General features: G+C 32.2%; 1 long non-coding RNA gene across 1 annotated transcript; it reads left to right on the top strand.

Annotated features, from left to right (window-relative positions):
- The first annotated feature begins 2,255 nt into the window (after nt 1-2,255).
- On the top strand, nt 2,256-20,987 carry LOC107359330 (uncharacterized). The gene is made up of 4 exons (XR_001568075.3): nt 2,256-2,814; nt 2,890-2,936; nt 18,387-18,615; nt 19,354-20,987. It is a non-coding gene; the product is annotated as an uncharacterized LOC107359330 (long non-coding RNA).
- Nucleotides 20,988-21,413: the final 426 nt, after the last annotated feature.

Below are 21,413 nucleotides of genomic sequence, written 5' to 3'. Positions count from 1 at the left end.
GTCAAAGCATCAAATTGTGGCCATAGCGGGTTCTAAGGAAAATTTTTAAAGCTAATTTCTAAAGCTAATTTTACCGATGGTAAACGTCTATTACTCGTCGCGTAAAAACCTAGAGACTAGCAAAAAAATTTCTGAAAATTTCGCGAATACTTATTTGCTATATTTCAAGGTCAAGGTCATCCAAGATCATCTTGTGGAAATTGCTTCTAACGATATTAAACTAAGGCCATATCATAATTTTTGAAGTCAAATAATCTTATCTTGGTCAAGTTTCGTTATCCTGTCAAAGTTTCAATTTTTGCGTAAGCCTTTCATTGTTATCGTAACAAGAAATTGATTGATTAAAAACTGCGAAAATATTAGTTTGCTCGAAATGTCAAATATTCTCGATGATGTCAGTATACTGCAACCCTTTTTGGATCGAGCATGGTCCAATGTTTGAAAATATTAAAAATACTTAGTCACTCAAATGGTTTACAAAAGGTTGAAATTGATGAGTAAAGGTCTTGATGCCTGATAAGGTTTTAGAAATGAAAAAAAAACTTAAAGCGATTATATTGATTGGCTCAAAGTCGACGATAGCTCATCGGTTAATCATTATCACAATGGTAAAACTAAAACTCACTGAGCAAAAGTTTACCATTAATAAACTGGTTAACAGAGTTGATTTGATTGTAATAAAATTTTACTTGAATAATATTTAGCAAGGAGAAGCAAATTAGCATGTTAACCTGGTAATTTGAGTTTTTTTCACTCTCTATTATACAATTTGTGTTCCCATTGTAAATGGATGAAAATGTTGAAATAGCAAGCTTACAGGGTTTCATGGGTTTGAATAAGAGGATTGAAAATGAAATGCAAACAAAAGGTTAAGTTTTGACGAGGGAAAGGGATGAAAAGGTAAAAAAAGGAGAAAAGTTTAGCACCAGAATGACAAAGGATGGCAATGAAAAAAGATGATCATCATAAGAGAAGAAAGAAGAAGAAAAGAAAGGATAAAAAAAGGAAAATTAGATGAGTTGATGATAAAGACGAAGATGAAGATGAAAGGGCAAAAATGAAAGATGGCAAGATGAGGGAAAAAAGAGGATTAAAAGGCGGAGTTTGTGATGAATTGACTGCCAATGGAACGTTTCCTGGTTCAGAAAATTCAGAGATGAAAAGCAAAGGAAGAAACGTCAAGAAGAAAAAAGAAATTGAAAAAGAGTAAAAAAAAGAGGAAAATGATGTTAGCATGAAAAGATGGTGAATCAAGGATGGCGGTTGGAAAATGATGAAAGAGGAAAAAGGAAAAGGAAAAGATGCAATAAGATTTGGTTGAAAACTTTTCACATCCATAGACAAAATGCGAAAATGAAAAAAAAGAGAAAAAAAGAAAAGTCCTTTTGGTACAATTTTCAATGGGACCACGTTTTCATTTCTTCCTCATCTTCCCATCTTCCTCTAGGTACCATGACCTTCTCTCCCTCTTCATCTAGTTATTTATTCTAAAAGTGTTCGTACGAGAAGAAAAGGATGAGCTCAGAATTTCAATGAGTTTCTCTTTGCCCTTTTTCAATGTAAACTCTATACACTTAAATTCGTCTCACGATTCAAGAATTTAACTTTTTTTTATCATAACACGCTCTCATCATCCTTGTTTCTTCTTTTCATTTTATCTTCTTATTCCATTACTTTTTCATTGAACGCTTCGTTTCCTCTTTTTTTTCAACTTCAACATTTCTCTTCTTTTCCGCCAAGATTTTGCTCTTTTACTCTACTTTTTTTTACTCAATCAATGTTGCCAGAATTTTCCTCATCCTCATGGAAAAAAAGGTGTTCTTTAATCAAATTTTCAAAGAGAAAGAGATGAAATTTTCTCTTCATCATCTTTACATTATCTTTAGTTATTAATGAAATTATCTTGTTATTAATCTTGTTTCAAATCTGCAACTTGAAACTCTTGCAGTTCAAGTTTCCATGGTTATGTATTTGAATCGATAAATCAGGAAACTCTTGATTGTTTTCCCTTTTTGAATATCATTAACTTGGAGAAGGAAAAAAAAGATGAGGAGAAGATGAATGATGATAATGAAGATGGTGATGATATCAAGGAGGATCAATTTTGCAAAGTCAAAGTCGAGACTAAATTTTGGACAAAATTTTCTTTTTTTTTGTCTCATCAGGTTTGTGTAAAAGATGATAATGATGATGAGAAGAGAGAGCAAGAGAGGGAATAATAATGGCAACTTCATCCTTTATTCATCCCCTTTTCACCCACTATTACTCTATCACTCATTTCAATTGCTAATGTCCTGAGCTTGAAGAGCCATGGTTTTGCATACATAACGGCCTATGTGAGATTCACAGTCAACTTGCCTTGTTTAACCAAGAAAAATGTTTCTCTCTCTCTCTTCCTCTTAATACTCACTTTCTCACTTTTCTCTCTCTTCTTCATCTTCTCTCTTTAACTCTCTTACAAAATCTTTCTTCTTTCCAATCATCAACCAGACTTGAGATGGTTACTATGAGCTAGTTTAAGCTTTTTCAATGTTTTTTGTCCTTTGAACATTTCAAGTTCGTCTTTTCATTTCTCATTTCATTCAATTTTGTCTCATTTAACTCGTTTTCAAAAAGTACAAAAAAAAGTCTCAAAAAAATGAAACTCGCCATTTGTTATCATCAGCATCCAGCATTGGTTACCAAGGATACCGTTGAACCGGCAAAAGGTATTGAACAAAAGGAAACGAAATGTTATCTGAAAACCAACTGGACTTGTGTCTTTTGGTGAAAAGAAGAAGAAGAGAAAAAAATGTTTCAAAATTTCATTCCAATGTAAGTTGATTCCGTTTCTCCATTCACTTGATTCAATCTTGTTCTTTCTCTCAACTGTAAACCTGTGATCAACAGAAAACAAACAAATTTCTCATTGGAATCAAATGGATGGAAAATGCAAGGTAAATGCTCATCATGACTCCCAGTCAAATTATCAGTTCTATCCAATGTTCAATCTGAATCTAGTTTATCCGTTTATTTATTTATATAAAAGTGTTTATCTTTTTGCTTCTCCAATCTTTATTGTGGTTGCTCAATGAAAAGATGCGGTTGATTGTGTTGAGGAAGGAAACTATTGACTTGATGGATTGCCCAGGGCATGACACTTTGCCTTTGCCTTTGCCTTTTTATAGGGTTCAACTATGCAACTCCCACTCATTCAAAGCAAATCTCTCTCTTTACTCTCTCTATTGTTGAGGATTGCAAATCAACAACAACAATCCAAATGGTTTGTTGGTTTTACGGATTGACTGTGAAACAGTTTTTCACACAAAAATAACAATTGCCATTAAATGATGGAAACTTGTTAATCAAACTGTTAACCTGTTTCTTGCAAATTTCCCAATTTCTGAGCTTCTCTTTGCTCACACTGAAAAGGGTTATTAATCAATGGAATTCATTTTTTTACCTTTTTACTTTTACCTTTTATAAACACTGCCTTTTGAGCAACAATTTTTCATTCTCAATCATCCAATCTTGAGTTTGCTTCAATTAAACTTGGTTAATTAAGCCTTTGCCTCATTTTAATTAACTTGATGAATTTGTTCATTTTGCTTCTTCTTCTTCTTTCGCTCTTCGTGTTTCAATATTTAAACCTTTTCCTTATTAAATGCTATTCAATTGTTGACAAGTTTCGTCTCATTTATTATCATGAATAAAACTGCCAACAAATAACTTTCAACAGTTGAATAATGATAATCTCATGAGATTCATTTCACAGTGTAACCACCGTGTTAGTTGATTGACAAATGGTAGGCTGGAAAAGTAAAACTTTTTTATGTTTTTCTAATTTCTCTTCGTCTTTTTTTTACGGACCAATCAATTGATTAAAGAGTGTGCCGAGTATTTATATAAATTGAAAGGAACCATAAAATGCTTTTAACACTGTTTACTGTTAAATTGTTATCAATGATGATAATGATGAAGGCCACAATGATGAAGCTAGATTGATGAAGATGAAGATCAATCAATTTGATTAGTTGAGCAACCTTCAAATGCGATACAAAAACATTTTTATAACTTTTCTCTCTCTCTTTGCCCATAAAGCTTTATCACTTTTTTGGGCAACTTTTTAACTGTAATTTTGTCCTTTTGCTTCAAGTTTCATCGAGTCAGCTTTCACCTTTTTGTTCAGCTGAAAACTGTTGAATAACTGAGGCAATATGCACTGATGATTGTAAAGATAGTGAAGATGAGGTTGCAGGAAAAATGATGAGGAAAGCAATTGGGAGAAGAGGGAAAAAAGGGGTTTTATTATTACTCTTTTCAGTCTCATGTTTATCAACAGATTGTGTTTTATTGTCATTACAATCCTTTTAGCTTTAATGTAATCAACATCACCTTCAAAGAGAAAAGTCGAGCTTTTCTCTTCTCTTTCCGTTTCAAGCTTGTTCCCTTGTCTTTTCATTACATCAACCTTATGTAACTCTTTAACTGAAGGCTTGCCGTTTGCAGCCCAAGTTATGAGTTTCTGCTGCAAGATTTTGATGTTCATTTGTTTCCTTATTTTTCCTTCTTGTTGTGCTTTTTATTGTTGCCTTTATCTTTTATCCTTTCCTTCGAGTCACGCGCTCAAGTTGCTCTCTGTAAATCATTGTCAATCACAATGTAAATTGGGTCAAAGTGTGACTCTGCATTGATCAAACATGATCAACTTGAAAACCTTTGCAACTTATTGTGAAACAGAAACAAATTGCAACAAAAAAAGAGGAACCAGAAAAAGCGCAAACAAAAAAGGTATTCACTTGATTTTAGGCCGCTTAACAATCCTAATTGATTTGACAATTGCATTCCATTTGATGGTCCATAAACTGTTTTGATTGCAATTACATGGATCACGATTGCAATCAACATTTATATTCATTACTTGATCAACTTGCATCCATCCACCAATAAATAACGAATCAACTTATCTCAATAGTCCAGTCCAAACATACTTCAGTCGATAAACATTTTACTCTAAAATCGTGATTCATTCAACTTCGAAACTCGTCCACTCAAATTTCATTCCAAACCTCATCATCAATGAATTTCTCATCATTCAATATTCTTGTTCTAACGTGCCAAAGTGCCAGAAAAGTTCCTAAAAAATCGAAAAAAAATCAAATTTCGAACCAAAATTTTCGCACATGATATCGATAAAGGTTGATTTTGGGTTCGAAAAATTTCAATTTTCTTTTTCGAATTTTTGATTCTTTCGAATAATTTTGTAGAGAAAGTTTATTCACTTTCCTCGAAAAGTCTGAGCTTCTTGGGAGAAGAATGAGGAAATTATCGATCGCTCTTTTTCCTTGACTTTTTAATTCGCCAAATGGATTTGAAATGCTTTTGATTGAGTTGATTATTTAATGAGATGAATAAAAAAACATATTCAACTGAACGTATTATAACTCAAGTGATGCCCATAAAAGTGTATATTATACGATATAAAGAAATGAAATGCAAATGTTTTACAAGCTAAATAATGTTATTTATTGGCTGATTTATCCGGCCAAAAACGAAACAGTATTAAAGCTAAAATGATAATCCAAACAAGTTTAGTTTTTAAGGCTTTTTATTGCTTGTGTTTAATTTCTGAGCGGATTCATGTTGAGCAAAAGGGAAAACATTTTTGGTCAAAAAAAAAAGAAAACATTAATCATAAATGGTTCCTGAAGAGTTAATAATCTAAATGACATGGACTTGAAAAGATGGTTAAAGGTTTAATGTTTAATTTTGCACTTTACGATCCCAAAAGGCAACTTAGTCCTTCAACAATATTGAAAATAATGTTGATCTAGACAATCATGATAATGATGGTGATGATGACCGTCATCATTTTGATAATGATAATAATGACAAAAAGGCTTTGTTCAATCATTGAGAATCAATTTCCTTCTACTTTTCCTCTTCTTCTTAAACTTCATCTTTTACTCCTATTTGCTTATCATCATCAAACAATAATGATCTTCAAGTAACCTTTTCTCAGGCTAGCTTTGGTCATCATTGGCATCATTTAATCTCCATCATTGCCCATTGCTGGCCATTGATATTCAACTTCAACTGTTCAACAAGATGCGGTAAAGAAGAAAGGGCAGAAACTAGAATTCATTATTTTACCTCACTCTTCATGGGTCAATTTGATAACAACATTTCTTTTAATCAACTTTAGAAATCGATATTTTTCATTCGAGCATAGCTCAAGCTACGATTCTTAGTGACGGACTAAAACTGTTTGTCTCCGTTTGCGTTGCAAGCTCAATTCATCAATAGTTAGAGCACGATTATTTATAATTTATTGGTGTTTAAAATAGCCTTAAGTTTACTTGAAACGACTTCTACATGAAACATAAAGATCTTAATATCATAACAAACAACGTGACAAATGGAAAGCGAACTACTTTGACACAACTTTTTTTACGAAAACCTGAAGCTACATACATGTTCAGATTAAAATAATCCAAGTGTTATGCTTTCAAAGTGACCACTAGTACTTTTTTTGAGGCATTCGAGCCAATTTATAACGTTTTGACACGTTTGTCGAGTGATGCTTTTGGAAGATTCCAGTTTTGATTTTTGTAGCTCTTTCAAGTCTTTAGGCTTTCATGCATAGACGGTAATGGGTCAAAACAGCAAAAGCAAATGAGTAAAAAGTAAAAAATTGAATTCATCTTGGAATAGTCCATGGAACGGAATTCAATGAACTGTTAACCTGTCTGATAGCGCAAGACTCATCCAGTCAACTACAAACTTGGTAACCATTTCATTTGTGACTGGAAGATTTCATAGACTCATGTCGAATCTTTAATGAATTTTCCATCAAATTTATTTTCCTCCAAACCAGCAAAGCAGACTTGCCAAAAGATCATTTTTGCACCATTCATCTCATGAGATGTAATGATGAGAAAATGAGTCCCAATTAAAGGATCAATTATGTTTGTCAAAATATTACTCAGTAAAGGATGAAGATAAACTGTCAATGAGAGAGGCAAAAAAATGAAATGAAAAATGATGCAAAATTTGAAACATTTTTCCCTTCCCTTTACCTTTTCTTGATTAACACCATTTTAACGCAAGCTTAATTACCTAAAGAGCAGATGAAACGATTGATTTATAAAACAAAAAATATTTTGATCCACCAATTATGATTTAAGGCAACATGAGACAACATTTAATGATGGCAAAGTATCACAAGTTGAAAGCATTTGGAAGAACCAAGAAAAAAAGTTTAATCAATTTCCCAAAAACTGGACAGTTGAATGCCGTTAACCGTTGTTGAGAGTCGCTTCAACACCAATGTTCAAGAAAAGCAGCTTTTCTCTTAATTACAACCTTTCATGATTCAACATGATAATTAATGATCAAAGTGTGGCAACAATTTGTCTTTTGGTGATTCATCTTTCAACCCTTTTTGCCATTTAATCAAATTAACTTGAACCAAACCAATTGGCAAATCATTAATAGCGAAAACAGTAAAGAAGCAAAACTGTTATTTAACATTTACAATTGAACTTTTTTTTACCCAAAATTCTGGCTTCTTTTGCCTGAAGGGTAAACAGGCAAATCAATAACAGTTGAACAAAGAAAGGAATAAAATGTTTAAATTTAAACAATCAAGAGTTTAATAAAACACCGAAACAAGAATTGAACAGAAACGAGAAAAGGTCAACTTTTAAAACAATAAAATGCAAAACCATTCAACTCAAGTGAACATTGGTTGTAAAAGCAACCAATAAAGCATTTGATGTATTGAAGCGAAAGCGGTCGGCAAAGTTGAATCTTGATCACCCTTTTACTCAATCACGAGGGAATTGTACAATTGGATTTACAAGGTAACTATAAAATTGGTAAAAAGTCTTTTCCCTGAAACTGAACAAAAAAAACATGTAAAGTGTAAAAATGCATGAACTAGATTCAACTCTAGGCAATGTTTTCATTGTTCAAAGTGCCTCGAGTTATTGAGATTAAACGCTCTTTTTAATCTTGCCTTTTAAAATCTTGGCGGTTAACCATATTGAATTCATCTGCTCAGTCAATATCCAATTACACTGTTTTCAACTTTTTTTCATTTCGATTAACGCATGAAAAAATTAAACTCATTTCAAATGAATTTATAATCAGTTTATTAAAAGATTATTTTCAGCTCATTTTTGCTTCTCACCTTTTCAATAGTTGGTCAATTTAGTTTAACTCGGAAGCTTCAATGGAAATCTTTTTAGATGAACAATCGCTTCATTGTTCAATGAGATTTGGTTACATTTTTAAGAATAAATTGAAAATTCCGAAAATTCAATGGGAATTGAAATGTTCGAATGTTCGGTCATTTTCAATTCTAGATTTTGATTCATAGTTGACTTGCATTCTGATTCATAACGAAGCTCAACTCGAGTTCCGTTTTTTTGGCTTTTCATTCTTGATCTTTGGTTTTAGCCAAATTTTACATTCGAATCATTTTTGGTTTTCTATTTCAAGTTTTTTTATCACAAAAATCTGATTAATTTTGTCAGATCTTTTGTTCATTTAAAGGTTTATTGATGGCTTAATTTATGCAGGTGAAAACAAATGCTCTGATTTTGTGCATTGAAAATGAATAGCAAAAAATGGAAAAAAAGTTGATTGGCTTGTAACATGATGAAAATGATTTTCATGCATGGTTAATCTGAATTTATCCTGTAGACCGAAACTCTGTCCATCTAATGTTGAGGCAAAGTTTACTCTTCAACTTTACCATTTACCTTTCATTCGTATCACTCTCATCTTTATCATCAACATTTTTTTCTTCCTCTTCTTCTTCTTCTCATCTTCTCCATCAATCATGGTTTTACTCTTTTTACTCTTCCATCTAATACAATAATAAGATTGAAAGTAATCACAAAATTAACATAAAATGGTCCAAATTTGGACTGGGAATGAAACTTTTTTTCTTGCTCTTCTTCCCCTCATCACAACAATATTATCATGATTCAATTGGATTCTTCAATCATGTTAACCGATCATGGGCTAATAATTATATCAATGTGAGATGACAATTGGGTAAAAGAAGAAGAACAAAAGACGAAAAAAGTTAATGCATTTGTTATAGAAACAAGAAAATGATGAAAAGAATACAAGACGAATGATAATGATGAAAATGAGGACCAAAAATTGACGAAAGAGGAGGAGGAAAGCAGCAAAGAGGAGGACATTATAATTAGCCGAATCAATGATTTCCCTTTATCATCTCTATCATCATGATCATCATTATATTCAAAACCACAAATCATTTTATCTTTACCCATTCCTTGCAACTCCTTTTTTTGTTCCTTCTCTGCCAAAGTCTCCTTTTTTTCTCATAGACTGATCATTATCAAGTAATCATTAAAATAGATACAAGTCCTATAAATTGATGATTATCATCTTGCCAAAAGTTGACCATGCAAAGTGGACAAAATGAGGGAATAAAAGAAGAGGAGAAAAAATGATGAAAGTGATGATGAAAAATGAAGTATCCAAAATGAGCTATCAATATAGACACCAAATAAATGGGAAAGTCAAGTGTTTGTATCAAGTCTTAACAACCATTCCTATCCAAGGTATCATTCATTTTTCAAGCAATCTTTTCATCTTTCCTTTCATTGTTGTGATTTTACTCAAAGGCTGGTTCAGTTTCAACTTCAGCTTATTTTGCATTATTGATGCAACAAGAAAACTTGAGAAACAAATGGATCATGATTGGAGTTTATCTCATTTTACTTGTTAAACTTAATAGGCTATATTTTTGTAATAAGAAATTGATTTGTTGAAAAGTTTGGAATAACCAGATCGTTTTGTCTTTTTTATTAAATAATTGAAAATGAATAAATGTCACAAAAGCCGAAAATGGCATTTGAATTAAGGATGGTTTTTCTGTCTGATGGCAAGGTTTAGGATACTTTAAGAGATTGGAGAGACGACAGTCAGGACAGCGGACTGTGAGAGGTACAACTCTGGAAAATGATATTTATAAGGCGATTCTGAAGACGATTCTGGATTGTCTAATGCAAAGTGCTGAGCAAATTAAAAGGTTTGATTCATTTCAAGTTCAAGTACGATAGTTGAAGAGTAGTTGAATAGTGTTTCAATTAACAGAAGTTGAAGTAGTAGTTAAAGTTGACTGATGAAAGTACATTTTCTTTTGGCTATTACTCGACTGCTGGTTGACCTGAGATTTTATCTATGGAAATTTCGACGATATTTTTATATTTCAAGCAAGGCCATAAAAGGTCATTTTGAGTAATCGCTCAAGCTGCCTCTAGAAGTCATTTGTAAGTCACTTCATAAACCTTTAAAAAATTTTCAGACGAAGCACCAATCTTCGTGATTCTCGAGAAACTAAACAAAAAGTGGAATCGAAGCTTGGAGTTAGTAATTTGATATCTTTACCGACTTCTGAGATAACTAAAGGAGGCTTTTGTAACTTTTAATCTGGTTCATGCACTTTAACATTCATAGCCAATTTTCCTGACCAATAACTTTACGGTTCCCAAAAAGACCTCAAGGGTTTGAATGTTTTGTCACATTGTTTTTGCATCAAATGGACGTAATTAGCTTTTCATTGAAAATGATGAAAAATGAAGTAGCTAAATGAGCTACAAATATAGACACCAAATGAAGGGTAAAGTCGAGTGATTATATCGAGTCATTTCATCAACCATTATTGCTGTTACGGTAACTTTGATCTGTCAATTTTGCCATTTTGCTTTGTTTTTTACTTGCTTCGTTTAAGCTGTTTAGCTTTATTGAATGAAAATCATTTTTATGCACAATATTCAATATAAACTGACACAAACAAAGGTTAAGTTGTAAGCCACAGGAAAAAAAAGAAAACATAAATTGCAAACACAAAAGTAATTCGTTCCATTGAATGTTGATCGCAATTTTGAACAAATGATTGACAGAATTTTTATTCTCATTTTGATTTTCCTTTTGTTTCTCTCACTCTCTTTCCCTCTATAATGTTATTCAATTATTGCTTTAGCTTGCTTTTTTTTCTTGTTATTGCATTTTCAATATTGATTGTGCAGGTTAATCAAAAATCGCTTTGACAGAAGAAAACAAAAATCGTCTGAAAAGGCAAAAGAACACAGGAAAAATATTAATCATTCTCAGGATGAGAAAACTTTTCCTTCAGGATAATGAGGAAAGAAGCTGAGAAGAAGATGAAACGAGCAAAAAAAAGTCATGTAAAAAAATGTATTCAAAGTGACATGATTTTGATGCCAAAATAAATTTCAAAAATTTTGGTTGCGGTTTGCCTTTCAGCTTTCATTGAGCAAAAAAAATCGCAACTGAATCAAAGTGAGATCAAGTTGTTGCCCATTGTTTTATCATCACAGTCATTATCTTCACTCCAACCTTTTGAATCTATACAAAAAAAGACTTGAAGAAGTGGCAAAAATTTAAAGATGAAAAGTGATTGGTTTTACAATGCATTTGACTGAATCTTGTTGACTTGTTATTGTTGATACCATTTGCGTGTGTCTCACTTTTCATTGAAACTTCTCACTTGTTCATCTTCTTGTGTCTCTCCAAGTGTCTACATTTTGCAGCTTCATTCTTCTCTCTTGATGCAATCAACTTCCGAAGTTTTTGTCATATTTTCATTCAATACATTTTAGATGATAAAATACTCATTCATCCTCATCAATTGTAAAAGAGACTCTTGACGTTTGACTCAACATGTTCAGTCAATATTTTCAGTTACTTCTTGCTTCATCTTCACCATGAGACTGATGCTGTGACGATCAGTTTCCTCCGTTTTCCCAATCTATACAATTCTAGATTCTAGTTTTTCTTTCTTTTCTTTTCGATTTCTATTTTTTGTGACTTCTACTTTTTTCTCTCTGCTTTTGCCTTTTATATTGTGACAGGAGAAGTAAAAAATTCAATCTCAAATAAAAGATTAACTTGTGAATAGAATGGAGAAAATGATGATTACAAATTGAAATGAAATTGAAAAATAATCAAAAAGGTAAAATGAATGGTAAACAAATAAAATCAAGTCAACCAAATGATAATTATGGTGAAGGGAAAACTATTCAATTTTTCATGTTTTTTCATGGCAACAAAAGTGAGTCAATTGTCACCAACGAGAAAATGTTAGGTTGAAAAGTGTTGCTCAAAATAGGAAGGTTTGATTGATAACATTGGTAAAGGGAGTTGAAAAAGTGATAACATTAATCTAAACTTTTTTTTGTTGAAACTTTCAAATCAAATTGGTCTGAATCATGAAAGGAAAAATTCCTTGAATTCTTTAACTCACTGAGCTTGTGATTTGCATTGGTGCAAGGAAAAAAATGAACTTTTTTCTCCCTTTTTAAAGTAAAGTAACTGCAAGGGAAAGTTGAAGACGTTTGTTTTCCCATTTCGAGTCAGAGTTGATGTAACATCATCGGGTTATTTTACATTACTGTAACAAGAAAATTGATGAGTTTTGAAAAACTAGTCATCAGGTTAAGAGTCGTGATGACTAAAGTTGATTAATCTTTACACTTGGCTTTCAAGTGGTTACGTTAGAGTCGAAACGTCTAGTCCGACCTTTAGCTGACTTCATTGGGTTACTTTGATTTTAGTCAATCTTGATTGCTTGATAAAGTCAGAGCAAATGAGCGAGACGCAAAAGTTCAAAAGGATTTTTATTGAAATCTCAAAAACTCAAAAATATCCTTTCTATGGAGATTTAATGTTGAGCGAAGTTTTAATTATCCTGAAATAATTAACTATGGTAATAATGTCAATGACCAGAATTTGAATTATCAGTGTTTATATGGAGTTTAAGCTTTCGATCGATGTTAATTTTTCTTGATTCTGAATCGTTGATCATTTTTAATCGGCAGTTTAATTTGAGGATCAAAAATTGCAAAAATGAATTGAATCAAAATTTAAGTATGTTAATCAATGTTTTTAATCATGAAATTGGGTGCAAATTAAAGAACAAATATTGATTGAATATTTTATGCAGAAATCGAAAAAAATTGAATAAATTTACTGAATTGTTTGAATGAAAAACACTCGGAAGGTGCAAGTACTTTGAAGATGCCTAATAATACTGACCAGCAAGTTAACCAAACAGAGTCAACTTTGGCCAAGTTGATTGGTAAATTTGATTGATCCTAATAAACGTTTCATTTTTCCTTGAGCGGCCTTTTAAGCAGACATTTATTATCATATCAATGATATTTTTAAGACAAATTACAAAGTAATTATTCATGTTGAAATTGAATAAAAAAATGTATGATGATGATACTTATTGAGTCAATAATCAATCAAAAAGAGTCATTTGAGTATTTTGAGGAAGAATGAAAATGTTTTTGTCTCTTGAAAGAGCAACAATGAGAATGGCCGAAGATGGTAAACAATATCAAGTTTCCAAGTGAAAAGGCTGAAAGAAGAGGAATGAAAAGGAAAATCAGAAATGATGAAAATGATGAAACTTCCTTTACTGTTTAACCCTGAAAGGAAATGCTATTGTCACGTGTACATGTGCCCAAGTGTTGCTATATATGAATGAGTGAGTGTTTTTATTTATGATATTGAATGAAAAAAAAATTGATTATAAACAGAAAGAAGAAGAAGAAGACAAAGTTGAAGGAAAGTATCAATAGCAATATGCAATATGATATGTAAATGAAACTCTTGAAGGGGCGCAAATTTTGCATTTAAAAATGGCGTAAACAGTTTGTAGTCCAAAGTTTCCAGAGACTTGGACAGATTAAACTTAATCCTATCTCAATATTTCATTGTAACAGCTTCATTATTATACAATTTACAGAGATTTTTCTTCATCTTCATCTTCCCATTAGACTCTTGAACCTTCTTTTTGCTTCATCTGTTCATTCCTTGTGTGTTCATCAATCACTTTACCTGAAAACCCAAACATTTTAACCAATTCTTATTCTAATTAATCAGTTATTATTCAACCTTTTTTTTCATCTTCAAGGGTCAATCTACCTTTTCATCTCTTCTTCTTGGTTAAGTTTTCTCTATTCACTATTCAAGATTGTTCACCAAAAGAAAAAAAACTATTCAAGTAGTAATTAATACCCTCTTAACACACCCTGAATTACCTTTCAAAGGTATCTTCTTCTTCTTCTTCTCCATCAGCTGATTTTGAATGCAAAAATCTGCCCACATCCGTTGCTGTGCAAAATGAAAAATCTGTTTGTACATTTGTAGGCAAAGTATTTATAGTTATGTTTGTTTGCAACTTGAAAAAAATGTTGATGCAAAATAAACACAAAAAATAACTTTATTCACTCATTTCACATTGTTATTAAGTGATCAACTTTGTTGGCCTTTACGATGGCAAATAAATGAGCAATCAAGTGGCCTATGAAGATGGTGAAATGCAAGTTGAAATGGTTTCATCCATCAGCTTATCCATCATCCTTGATTGTATTAAGGTCAACGGAAGCTTTAACTTCTTCTTTTTTCTCAGCTTCGAAAAACTCTTTTCATTTGTTTTTTTTTGTGTTGTTTTTGGGTACACTTTTTATGGGATGAAAAAATGCTGAAAGGAAAGAAACGAGATTTTTCAATTTGCATCCTCATCCTTGTTGATTATCATTCACACTGAGCTGATGCTTCAACAAGCTGATCACAATAAAATTGCCAAAAGAAACAAAAAATAACCATCAAAGTAGGCAACAACAACAGTAGCAGCAAAAAGAGGTCAACATGGTTCAGACTAAGCCGATTTTCATGTTGATACTTGTACAGATTATTTATTGAAAGGCAGGAAATATGATTGAAAGACACTTGCTGAAATCAACACTTCACTAATCTTAATCTATTTATTCACCATTTTTTGCCTTAAAAATACTTTTCTTTATTGGATAACTTTATAGCCATTGCATATGGTTGGATATAAAAGATTGGTGATAAAAGGCCAAAAATTCTGAATCATGAAATTCCCTTTCACTAACTCAGTGCATAAAAAGCGAATAAAAAAGCAAAAGAAAAAGTTGGCAAATAAAGACAAAATTTGCCACGTACAAGACCGTCTTCATGTGCCATTTTTGATGCAGCAACAGTCACTTGCTAGGTCCAAGAAATGATACCCTTTAGCCTAACATATTGACTCGATAATTAAAAGATTTCAAGTTATTTTCACGAAAAAACTATCTTCATTGTAAGTGATATTTGATGGGACAAGAGTCACTTGCTAGGTCTGAGAAATCATCTCATTCAGCCTAACATAATCATCTTGCGAAGTGATAAATATTTTTTGCAATTAGTTTTTTTCATGCAAACATATCTTCATAAGTCCTGTTTGATGGGACGAGAGTTACTTTATTAGGTTAGCAAAATCATCTCCTTTAGCCTACTGCATTTGTCTCGATGATAAATAAAATGAATTGGAATGTGAATTTTTACGCAAAAATGTCCTCATCACTTGTCAAATTTGATGGGACGCGAAGCACTTTGTTAGGTTGAAATTACATTTAGTGTCAGCCTAACTGACTCGACTTGAACTGAGCCACAAAAAATGAGAAAGATGATGAAAATGTTGGTAAAGGATGATAACAATAAAATGTATAAAAATGTTCAAACAGAGAAACGGAGCTTTTTTTTAATTCACTCCCGCAAATTAGATGTAATTCACATTTTTACGTCGAGGTATAAATTTAATTTCATCTTTTCCATTCCTTTTCATTTCTCAATCATCCTAGTCATCACTTATCTTCATCTTTCATCTTTTTTTCTACTCTCTGCTCTTCTCCCAATTCTCATCACTTCTTCACTTTTCATTTCTACTCTTTATAAGTTGAATGTGAATTGAAAGATCCCTGAAGCCAATCTAACTGCAAAAGGAAACTCTCTAATCTAATGTACCTTCATCATCCTCATCTTTCTTTCTCCTCTTTCTCTCTCAATTTAGCTTTTTTAGTTTTCTTTAGATTATGAGCTGAAGTTCATCTGTACGCTTTGTGATTCAACATAAAATTTGTGATAGACAGGGAAGGAGAGAAACTTTTACTTTTTTTTATTTTCAGATGATATTTTTACAGTCCAAGTTGACTTTGCTTTAGCTGAAACAGCAAAGACTCTTTTGTTAGCCTCTTTTTTTTAAGCAAATATCACAATTTTTTATCATCACAACTTCCTCCTGTGCTTTGTCATCATCCTCACCTCACCAAGTCTCGCATCTTCAGGCCAATTTACAAAGTTGAACTCTCTCGAGATTTATCATTCCTGGGTCATCCTATTTTTTATATACTTTGATTCGCCTTCAATTTATTTTACTTTTCATTTCATATCATATTTTCATTCCTTTTTCCTTCTCCTTCATCATTTTTTCTCCTCCATCTTCCCCTGACTCTATCACCAAACATTTGTGTTGACTGATTATATTTTACTCTCAATCTTTGTCAATATCTATCCATATTTACAATCTGATTCAAAGCAAAAATAAAAACTCAAAAAAAGGTCAATTTTCTCAACTTTTACTACAATTGTTGCAATGTAAATCATTTTTCATTTGACTTGAAAACATTTAACCAAAAATTGCAAAATACTTTCATCCTTTCAAGAAAGTTCAATGAGTCAACTGTCCAATTTCAGGCCAAAAAATTTCATTGAAACTTCAAATTCTCTAATCAAAAGCCAAACTCCAAAGGTTCAATGTTCAGCATCCATTAACTGAAACTCTTTCACCTTTTATCAGATAATCCATTAAGAAAGCAAAACTTGTTGAGAGAAGATTAAAACTTAAAAATCGAAACATTCTTTTTTTCCATTTATTCTGTGTTCAAATCTCAGATAATGAACAATGAATCATTTCAATCCTGACGTCTCAGGTTAGGTCAGGTTAAGTTAGATTGGGAACGAGTCGAATGTTCACCAAACAACTGAATCTGAATCAATCTCTTTTATCATTCAAATCAACTCCAGAAACTCAAAGACTATTGAGAAAGTCTAATAATCTTAATTTGATTAAACTAACCATTTGCATCGCTCTTGTAATAAAGAGTGATCCATAAATAAAATCTTTGAGTAATCTTTCAATTTACGAAAAGATAATTTCGAACTCAAAAACTCGGAAAAAAACTTAGCCAAAGTTGATCTTGCAAAATGGCTCATGAACAATCGGAATATTTTGTGTTTGAATAAAAACTTTCATTAAAAAGCAGTTGATTAGATAATGTTTAAGCAGTATTATGCTAATATGTGCCAATGATTTGAGTTACTTTACGTTGATTACATTGTTGCTATCACATTATGAATTAGGTTGCTCTATCTTTTCCTATTATCATATGAAAATGAAACTAAATTCTCATCAATTCCTTTCTTCGGTTATGCTTTCTCCTTCATCTTCCCTTCATCATCATCTTCAGTCCAATTCTTTTCGATTGACTGTCAATCTTGCTTTGAATCCATCTTAGTGGGACAATAGGTAAACTCATCTGATTGCACCATAAAAGCTTGTAGTGTGTAATAGACAAGTAACACTGATTGAGAGATGAGAAGTGACATGCAAACACATCATCTTAAGAAGATGATAATGATAAAGAAGAAGAGAAGCAAAAGGCGTTTACTAAATCATCATTGACAACAAAATGAAAAGACCCCCAACTTATCGGCATCATCATTGATCCCAGCATCCAAGATGAGCCTAAGCTCAACACTTGTTCCCTATGTGAGTTGCCCTTTGTAAAGCATCAAAATCACTGACAACAATAACTACCTTCAAAACCATGTAATAGACCACCTTGAACAATATTTTTTTTACCTCAAAAAAAAGTTGTTCTTCGTTTCAACATTTATCGGTCAAATGTTCATTTTCATCTTTTCTCAATTACATTTTCACCTTAATTTGTCTCATCATGCATTTTATCTGCAAAAAAAATATTCAAAGTTATTAATAAATTATGTTGAATAAGTGTTACTCAAGTTTGGGAAAAACAAGGAATGATTCACAAATGACATTGCAATTGATTAAGTTTACAATGTTTCAAGTTTTCAGGGTTACAGGGAGAGAAAGTCATCAGAATTTGATAATTTCGAGATCATTTCTTTTTTTCTGCCCTTTTTTTGCTCTTCATGAGTAAACATGATGAAGATGAGGAGAGATTGAAGATAATTCATTGGTTTAATGGATGAAAGTATAAAATGCAAAGAAGAGCAAGTTTGACAAGAAATGTATGTAATAGGAACCAGAATTTATTAAAACTCTTGATGAATCTTTTTCAGGCCAAGGCAATGGGTAAAGAGTAGAGCATTGAGAAGTAAAAAATCGATGGTTCAACCTCTTTTTTTTCATCTTCCCTTTTCTCATTACATCATCTGACTCTTTTTTTTTTGCTCTTCTTTTTCCCTTCTCTTCTCTTGCTCATCTTGATGTTTCAAAACTACAGATAAAAGGTTTGATCATGATGACTGCCTTTGCTCGAGGTTCCTGGAAACATGAACAGAATGCTGATTGGATGAAGATTGGATCAACTGATGATGCTGCGCAAAAATAAAGGCAACACACAGAAAAATGGTTATCTATTTTGGTGAGAAGGAAAACAATTCCGTTGGAATTGAATCACTTTTCCGGAAGCAAACACAAGTAAAAAATGAAGCCCTATAAACGAATTTTCAGTAAGTTCATGATGATGATGATGATGGGAGATGATAAGTTTTGCAAAAGAAAAGAGTTTTTTCTTCTTCTTCTCTCCTCAAATGAAGATAATGATGATGAGTTTCATTATTGTGTTGGCGACTTGCTGCATCTCCTGCTGTTGTTGATGATAATATTCATGTTCATCTGTGGAAAGGCTAGTTGAAATGACATGGGATGGAGAATGATGAAAACTCATGTCCAACTTGAATCAAAGGTTGAGAAGAAAGTATTATCTTTTGGTTGAACCAAAATGAGGTTAGAATTGGGTTGATTTCAGGGTTCCCTTTCTTGTTCCAAAAATGATGATAATGATGATGATGATCATAATTTGATGGAGATAAGAGAAAAAAACTTTTTCTTCTCTCAATCATCTTTATTATCTTCTTTTATTCTCTTCTTCTTCTTCTTCCTTTTTTTCTACTTCTCTTCTTTAAACGGTTCTTCTTCAATTTTACTTTGAACCAGAGAGGTTAAACTTTTAGCCCACCTTTTTCATGTAACCAAAGGAAAAGCTCAATAATTTATGATATTCAATCTCATGTTATCCAGAATGAACAGAATGAATGAAAGAAGGAAAAACAAAGGCAAACATCATTATCATCAGTTCTCTTCATTGAATATCCAAACCTCAAACCTCTTTTATTAATATTATATCAACTAATTTCATGTTCAATCTTGGACTTCTTTTTCTTCTTCTTTTTCCTCTTTTTGCACAGTTACACATTTTGGCCCAAGTTTAACCTAAAAGTACCGAATAATGAGGTAAAAAGGGAAAACTCAGACTACTCAGAACTACTCATCAAGACCGCCTTCTTCATCTTCACTTCAATGATCAAATGGACAGAAAAAGGAAAATAAAAAGATGAGGCAAAAACAATCATTCCATGTTCAATATTTGCTCAGCTAAAATGGAATAAGGTAAAGATGAAAATCTGTTGCAAGCACTCATTTTGCTTCTCCAACTTTTCAATGTGATCAAATGGATTTGTGAAGAGCCAACTCGTGGTTAAAGGTAATTACGATGAGAAATGAGCAACTCTGATAACAGATAAAAGCAACTCCAAGAAGAGGCAAAGAACTAAATAACTCAAGATAAACTCCAAGTTGAACTGAATAAGCATTTAAATTATTTTACTCTAGAGTCTATTTTAACCTCTTGTCTTTTTTTTACATCGTTCATCCTTTACAAGCCAATAAAACTGTGAACCAAGACGAAGCCCATTATTGGCAATCTAAGTGATTGGTAAAGTTTACCGCAAATGATTAAAAATGTATTGATATCCATAATGTATTTAGGTTTGTGGCTGTTGAGGTCAATTGATTGCCAAAAGCCTCATCATTCTTGACCCAACCAGCAACTCGCCAACAGCGACCCTTGGACAAAGAGGAACCCAGAAAGTAAAAAGAAACGAAAAGTTACATTAATTTACTTTGGTAGCAAAAAAAAGTGCATTATAAATTATTCACTTCTCTGCGCTTTTCAAATACTTGTAATTCAATTAGATGCACCAGAAATGATGATGAATAAAATGATGTACAGATCGAGTCCACGTAGTAAATGAATAAAAAAAACTTAAAGTTAATGTTATTATCCAAGTGATGCAAGTTTTGTAACCTTTACATTTATCAATGCTAACTGATTTGATGCTTTTTAGCCTTTCCTGCAAATTGGCTTGTCTCGAGCTTCGACCTTTTTTTGGTTAACTTTTTTCTTCTTCATCTTCTTTATCGAGGTTAACCTCTGATCTTGCTAGTGATAAGCTGACAACAAAGGTGCCAAGCGTGGCTAATAGAGATGAAGATGGAGCGCACTTTTTAGCGCATATGTTGTCATGATATACGTGATGACAATGCGATTGTAATCGTTTGCTCTTCTCTCATTGTAATGGTGCCAATTGTGTTGATTTGACAAAACTTTTTCTTCTCTGGTTTGGGTTTACCTTGACGCTTCTTCTGTTGCAACCCTATTGTGTCCAAGTGTCTCTAACCTTAGTTCCCGTTGATTACTTGCAATTGGTCGACAAAAGGAAACACTAACAATAATTAAAAGTGATTCAATTGGTGATTGATAATGATCATGTTTACCAAATCATTTCTCTGTCAATTATAAATCATCATCAATCATTTGAAAACCAAAGGCTAAATAATTTAATAACATTTATCATTCATCATTATTTCGTGATTTGCGTTTCTCTTTTTTTTACCACTTTTTTCCTTTCCATCCGTCTTTCATGTCTCACCATTTACTCTAATTATTCAATTGAACACTCAGTCAATCAATCAACTTTGTAATTTTATATTTTACTCATTTGTTGAAAAATTGCTATTAAATGCATCATTTTCAATTTAATTGTGTCAAAGTTTTCGCGTTGTTCCGATTCAATACAGTTGTCAAAGTTTATGGAAATACATTTGTTTCAAGTTGAGATTAACAATAATCATGCAAAATAGCTCGATGATGCTCTTGACTACAACATTAAACACTGTTGGAATAGATTGAACATTTCAATGGAGTGAATAGTGATTTCAAATCAACATCGCATGTGACTACACCAATAATGCTGACCAGATTCTGAAAAGTCATTAGAATTGAATCAATTGCAGTCATAATTATTGCCATTTATAACTTGGTCAAGTCTCGTCGGTAAAGGTTGATACAAGATTTTCATCTAATCAATGTTGGAATCGTCTTTTCTCAAAACTCTTTTTTGTTCATCTAATGTGAGCTTGATAATATGAAGGAACGAAGTGTAATTGCCCTGAAACTCGGAAAATG

Source organism: Tetranychus urticae, chromosome 1 (assembly GCF_039701765.1).
Source record: "Tetranychus urticae isolate SD_2017Ah chromosome 1, NJAU_TeUrti_SD_1.0, whole genome shotgun sequence".
Classification (NCBI taxonomy): Eukaryota; Metazoa; Arthropoda; class Arachnida; order Trombidiformes; family Tetranychidae; genus Tetranychus; species Tetranychus urticae.
The sequence above is the reverse complement of the archived record's forward strand: the minus strand, read 5'-3'. Positions and strand labels throughout refer to the sequence as shown.